At 47.2% G+C, this 7,194-nt stretch overlaps 1 long non-coding RNA gene across 1 annotated transcript; it reads left to right on the top strand.

Moving 5' to 3' along the window:
• Nucleotides 1-1,960: 1,960 nt before the first annotated feature.
• LOC147979088 (uncharacterized) lies at nucleotides 1,961-5,607 on the top strand. Its single transcript, XR_015599675.1, has 3 exons — nucleotides 1,961-2,223; nucleotides 3,617-3,694; nucleotides 5,012-5,607. It is a non-coding gene; the product is annotated as an uncharacterized LOC147979088 (long non-coding RNA).
• The last annotated feature ends 1,587 nt before the right edge of the window (nucleotides 5,608-7,194 follow it).

The following is a 7,194-nucleotide window of genomic DNA, read 5'->3' as shown; positions in this document are numbered from 1 at the left end:
AGATATGATGGTTGGAACATATTTCCAAGAGTTAATAACATTGGTCTTTAACTATGACCCGGTAAGGTGATATCATGCCTAGCACATGTGATCGGAGGCCCTATTGTTGTAGTTTCCTTTTCAGTAAGGTTATCCATTCTTCCATGAGAAAATCGTAAGACTTATTCTACAAGTTATTCCTGATGGATCCTTTGTGTTTCCAAAGTCTGATCTTCACCTGATGACCATGTCAATGCTATCTCGAAGCTTGTCTATGGTACTCCAATTTCAACAAGAACATTTGAAGCACAATACTAAATGTGTCTTGAACAGTTATCCAAACACCGTTGTATGGGTACATATCGCGGTTCTTCTTACCCCTTTTATCTATATGGCCGTGCCTTTGATCTCCTGACACGTATATCGTGCCCTGCTTAGCTTTGGAAAGGATATACCCCTGAATTATGTGTTTAAACACATTTTTCCTTTCCGTTGTTCCGTTTAATCTGATAATCACATTTTCCTTTCCATCGTTTCGTTTGACCTTTCTTGTGATTTATATAATCTAAGCAGTAATAATTCACTACTTATGTAAACACCTCGGTGTATAACTTTGTCAGTAAAACCATTTTACTATGGTTGATGACATTCCGGTAACCACCGATGGACGAGAACTTTGCCTATTGGTCTGCCTCGTTTAACAAGCAGGAAAATGGTTCTCTTTGTCCCTCGCCCTTGGTACCGACGTTGTTGCCAACATAATTGATAGGCCAACCCCTGACCTACCCTGCCATCATGGCCGTGCAAAATGTTAGCGCCTTTCTACTTTTAACTAACATGGTGGGCCCATAACCCACAGTTCCACAAGGATCGAAACCTGACTCTCATGTACAACCTTGACTCTGAAATATTCCTTGCGCTTGACTTCGTATGTAAATCACGAGCCACCTTCCTAGTGATTTATTCTGGTATCATACGCAATACTTATTCTCGTTGCTCTGAACCCCTTTCACCTTCTGATTAGGCATCGAACGATTGCCTACCCGCTCGAAACTTCTCATGGTACCTTCTTACTTTGCTCTCGATATCTTCTTAAGTATCTATTCGAGAGTTGCTTTCTACCACTTTCCCCGAGTTATCTGCTAGATAGTCAACCTTGTAAGGTTCATTCTTCCGAAGTTACCCATTGTCCTTTCGTAAGTACGATGAAATTTCCGAAGAAAGGATGGTGGCTTTGTCATGATGGCCTGAAGTAGAGGAATGAAGACGTCAATGTAATTGATCGACCTCTTCGAGAAGAGCAACCAACACTGAGAAGACTCGATAGAATTTCATAACCAAAATTCCCCCCTACTCTACCTCCTAAATCTCGGAACGAGATTTCTTGTAGTGGAGGAGAATTGTGACGCCCGGATAATTAAGCTACAGTAACTCCATGCTAATGATGCCACATCACCACGGTTACTGTTGTTAATCTCGCAATGGTTCAAAAACGATTCAAATTCAAATTTAAAATAAAGGCAAACATCAAAAGTTTTCTAACATTAAAACTAAAATGTTCAAGCTGGGACAGATAAATCCTAAGTAATAAAGGTGGAGAAACCACACTTGTATAAAATGTGTAAATACTCAAAAATGAATAAAATAGTAGCAAAAACAATTAGTTAAAATGATTATAAAATAATAAACAATTACAAACTATTTTATATTAGGTGCCAAGTTAATTGTGGTAGTGGCATAAGTATTAATAATATTTAAGGTACAACTTGGGTAGTTTGTAAAAACAAAAAATTAATAAAACAGAAAAGAAGAAATAAAAGAAAGTAGAAAATAGAAAACAATAACTAAACTAAAACAAAAGAGAAAACCCCCCTACCTCACTGGGCCTCGACCCAGCTAGCCATCAGGCCACCAGAAGGCCCGTCCCATCCCACCTTATCCCCCCGAGCAACCGAACCCTTAGCCCACTCCCCCCACTCGCTCCCCACGTCCCTCCTTCCCCCTACCTCGATCCAGATCTGGATCGGGGATGAACTCTCCCTCGACGCCGTTTCCCGTTGCCCTGGCACTGCCCGTCAGGGCCCCTCGCCGCTCGTCCGTGCCATCGCCGGCGTCCTCTCCGTCGCCGATCCCTGACGCTCGACCACATCGTCGTCGGACCACTCCCAGTCTTCGTCGCTTGTCCCCATCATCCTCCCCAACGAGCGCCATCGACCCTCGCCGCCCGATCCCCTGCAACGTAGGGTGAGGGACCCCCTCCGTCTCTCCCTCTGCCCGCCGACCACCGCGCTCGCGCCATCCGCCCCCCACGGCCACCCCGTGCTGCGCCCACCCCCGTCCGTGCGCGTCCACGACCGCGCCCATAGCCGGGCGCTGCCCACGCTTCGCCCGCGCCTCGTTCGACCTCGCCTCACCCACGCCTGACCCTGACCGCATCCGCTCTGGTTCCCGCTCGCCGCTCGCCCCGTGCGTGGTCCCGCCTCGCCGGTGCTGCTGTCGCCTCGCAGACCCACGCGCCCGCCGCCCCCCTCTCGCTTGCATGTGACACCGCACCCTCCCGCTCCGCCGAGGCCTCCCTTTGTCGCGCACAGCTCGGCTCCCTCAGCTCCGCCCCGCCTCTGCAGCCCCATCGCCGCCCTCCCGCCGGTCGTGTCCCGCTCCGGCCATGGCCTCGCCCCCCTGCTTCCCGCCTCTGGCCTAGCACGTCGCCTCGCATGCCCGCGAGCCAGCGCCCGCTCGCCCCCGTACAGCTCGCGGCGCCCCTGCCCACGCATCGCCACCGCAGCGCTCTGCGTGCGCGCGCGCGTCGCTCGCCGCTTCTTCTTGCACGCCCGCGCCCCTGGAGCACCGCGCTAGTCCGCACACTTCGCCCCCGCGCGCGTCCTCCGTCGCCCGGGTTCGGTCTCCCCCACGGGGCTCCGCTCCGTTAAGCATCGCTCGGGCGCCGCTACTGCCCAGCGCCCGTTAGAACTTCTAGGCCAATGACATGTGGGGCCTGACCCCCAGAACGTTTTCTTAAAAATAATAATAATAATAATATATTAATTACTTACTTAATTAAATCAATTAAGTTAATTAATTAATGTTTAATTAACCTAATTAACTAGTGTTAATTAATTAAACAGTAATTAGATTAGTTAAACCTTGATTAACCTAAACAGTGTTTGACAGGTGGGTCCCACTGGACCCATACGTCGATTTGACCAGTCAACACCTTTGTTGACTGCTGACATCATGCTGACGTTAGTATGCACTGTTCTGGATAGTGTTGAATTAAAATAATTAAATAAATGCTAAAAATTATTTAATTCTTTTAAAAATCAATATAAAATAAACCGTAGTTCGGATGAAAAAACTTTGTACATGAGAGTTGCTCAGAACGATGAGACGAACCCGGATACGTAGCCCGTTCATCCGCCACGCATCCCTAGCATAGTGAACACGCAACTTTCCCCCTCTGGTTCATTTGTCCGAAAATGCGAAACACCGGAGATATTTTTCCGGATGTTTCCCCCCTTCACCAGTACCACCTCATACCGCGTTAGGGCACCCATAGCACCGCTACTTGTCATGTCATGCATCGCTATGCATCTGTTTGCTTAATATTTATTGTTTCTTCCCCCTCTTATCTCGCTAGACACCGAGACTGACGCCGCTGCTGGTGCCCCGATCGACTACGCTGTTGACGACCCCTCTTTCTTGCCAGATCAACCAGGCAAGCCCCCCCTTAATCACTAGATATTGCCTACTCTTCTCTCTACTGCTTGCATTAGAGTAGTGTAGCATGTTACTGCTTTCCGTTAATCCTATTCTGATGCACAACCTGTCATTGTTGCTACAACTGTTGATACCTTACCTGCAATCCTAAATGCTTAGTATAGGATGCTAGTTTACTATCAGTGGCCCAACATTCTTGTCTGTCTGCCATGCTATACTATCGGGCCGTGATCACTCGGGAGGTGATCACGGATATATACTTATATACATGTTATATGATACTTGTGGTGACTAAAGACGGGTTGGCTTGAAGAGTACCCGCGAGTGATTCACGGATTGGGTCCGAAAGGACATTTGTCCCGACGGCCCTCTGAGTGGATCTTTGTGGCGGAGCGACAGGGTAGGTGGAGACCACCTAGGAGAGAGGTGGGACTGGTCCTGGTCGGCGTCCGCGGTTAATTCAATTAACACGCTTAACGAGATCTAGGTATTTGATCTGAGTCTGGCCACTGGCCTACATGCACTAACCAACTAAGAGGGTACAGTTATGGGCACTCGACGTCGTGGTATCAGCCGAAGCCTTCGTGACGTCAGTGACTGAGCGGCGCGCGCCGGGTTGGACTGGAACGCCTGCTCTTGTATAAGGGAGGCTAGGTCTGCTCGCCGGCCGCGTTCGCAATGTGCAGGTGTGCAATGGGCGATGGGCCCGGACCCCTGCGCCATAGGATTTAGACCGGCGTGCTGACCTCTTTGTTGTGCCTATGTAGGGCTGCAACGTGTTGATCTTCCGAGGCCGGGCATGACCCAGGAAACTGTGTCCGGACAAAGGGGATCGAGCATGTTGGGAATTATGGTGCACCCTTGCAGGGAAGTTAATCTATTCGAATAGTCGCGATCTTCGGTAACAGGATGACTTGGAGTTGTACCTTGACCTTATGACAACTAGAACCGGATACTTAATAAAACACACCCTTCCAAGTGCCAGATACAAGCCGGTGATCGCTCTCTAACAGGGCGACGAGGGGAGGATCGCCGGGTAGGAATATGCTATGCGATGATACTTGGTGAACTTACCATCTACTCTCTTCTACATGCTGCAAGATGGAGGTTACCGGAAGCATAGTCTTCGGAGGACTAGCTATCCCCCTCTTATTCTGGCATTCTGCAGTTCAGTCCACATATGTTACCCCTTTTCCATTTGATACGAATGCATACATATGTAGTGTAGTTCCTTGCTTGCGAGTACTTTGGATGAGTACTCACGGTTGCTTTGCTCCCCCCTTTTCCCCTTTCTATACCCGATTGCTGCGACCAGACGATGGAGCCCAGGAGCCAGACGCCACCGTCGACGACGACTCCTACTACACCGGAGGTGCCTACTACTACGTGCAGCCCGCTGACGACGACCAGGAGTAGTTTAGGAGGATCTCAGGCAGGAGGCCTGCGCCTTTTTCGATCTGTATCCCTGTTTGTGCTAGCCTTCTTAAGGCAAACTTGTTTAACTTATGTCAGTACTCAGATATTGTTGCTTCCGCTGACTCGTCTATGATCGAGCTCTTGTATTCGAGCCCTCGAGACCCCTGGCTTGTAATATGATGCTTGTATGACTTATTTTATTTGTAGAGTTGTGTTGTGATATCCTCCCGTGAGTCCCTAATATTGATCGTACACGTTTGCGTGTATGATTAGTGTACGATTGAATCGGGGCGTCACACTCCCGGTGATGACTATAGTTTGAGGAGTTCATGTATTCACTAAGTGTTAATGCTTTGTTCCGGTACTCTAATAAAAGGAGGCCATAATATCCCTTAGTTTCCAATAGGACCCCGCTGCCATGGGAGGGTAGGACAAAAGATGTCATCCAAGTTCTTTTCCATAAGCACGTATGACTATATTCGGAATACATACCTACATTACATTGATGAACTGGAGCTAGTTCTGTGTCACCCTATGTTATAACTGTTGCATGAGGAATCGCATCCGACATAATTATCCATCACCGATCCATTACGTACGAGCTTTCCACATATTGATCTTTGTTTAGTTACTTTTCCGTTGCCACTGTCACAATCACTACAAAACCAATACTGTTACTTTTGCCACCGTTACCGCTACTTCCATATTACTTTGCTACTAAATACTTTGCTACAGATATTAAGTCTTTCAGGTGCGGTTGAATTGACAACTCAACTGTTAATACTTGAGAATATTCTTTGGCTCCCCTTGTGTCGAATCAATAAATTTGGGTTGAATACTCTACCCTTAAAAACGGTCGCGATCCCCTATACTTGTGGGTTATCAAGGCCTCCTGCCTGGGATCCTCCTAAACAACTCTCGGTCATCAGCGGCCTAAACGTAGTAGTAGGCACCCGCGGTGTAGTAGGACTTGTCGTAGGTGGCGTCCGGCTCTGGGCTCCAGTATCTGGTTGTGGCATCTGAGAAGAAAGGAAAAAGGGGGGAAAGGGGGAGCAAAGCAACAGTGAGTACTCATCCAAAGTACTCGCAAGCACGGGTCTGCACTACATATGCAATGGTATCAATGAAATGGGTAGTATCTGTGGACTATCTTTTAAATTTTCTCCTCCCCTTTGTTTAAAGTTGAGAACCATGTTCTCGAGAATGCAAGCGATAGAGGAAGAACTATCCATAATAACGGCAAACAAGGTTGCACACAAAAACAGATACGACAAGAAACCGACGAACGGAAAAGATGCGAATAAAATGGTAAATTTTGTGAAGTGGGGGAGAGGAAAACGAGAGGTGAATGGCAAATAATGTAATGTGAGGGAGAAGAGTTTATGGTGGGTACTTGGTATGTCTTGACTTGGCGTAGATCTTCCCGGCAATGGCGCCAGAAATCCTTCTTTCTACCTCTTGAGCATGCATTGGTTTTCCCTTAAAGAGCAAAGGGTGATGCAGCAATGTAGCATAAGTATTTCCCTCAATTTTGAGAACCAAGGTATCATTCCAGTAGAAGACAATGCACAAGTCACCTAGTACCTGCACAAACAATCAAGAACCTTGCAACCAACGCGATAAAGGGGTTGTCAATCCCTTCACGGTCACTCGCAAAAGTGAGATCAAAAAGAGATAGTAAAGTAAATATTTTTGGTATTTTTGTTGTATAGATTGGAAAGTAAAGATTGAAAAATAGTAAACGAGATGCGATGTAAATAAAAGAGATGTAATATAATAGGAAAGAGACCCGGGGGCCATAGGTTTCACTAGTGGCTTCTCTCAAGATAGCATGTATTACGGTGGGTGAACAAATTACTACCGAGCAATTGATAGAAAAGCGCATAGTTATGAAGATATCTAAGGCAATGATCATGAATATAGGCATCACATCCGTGTCAAGTAGATCGAAACGATTCTGCATCTAATACAATTACTCCACACAATTACCGCTATCCAGCATGCATCTAAAGTATTAAGTTCATAAGAATGGAGTAACGCATTAAGCAAGATGACATGATGTAGAGGGATAAACTCAAGCAA

The sequence above is a fragment of the Triticum urartu genome, chromosome 3A, assembly GCF_056163025.1.
Source record: "Triticum urartu cultivar PI428250 chromosome 3A, HENAU_Tu73, whole genome shotgun sequence".
Classification (NCBI taxonomy): Eukaryota; Viridiplantae; Streptophyta; class Magnoliopsida; order Poales; family Poaceae; genus Triticum; species Triticum urartu.
This window is presented reverse-complemented; position numbering and strand designations above follow the sequence as displayed.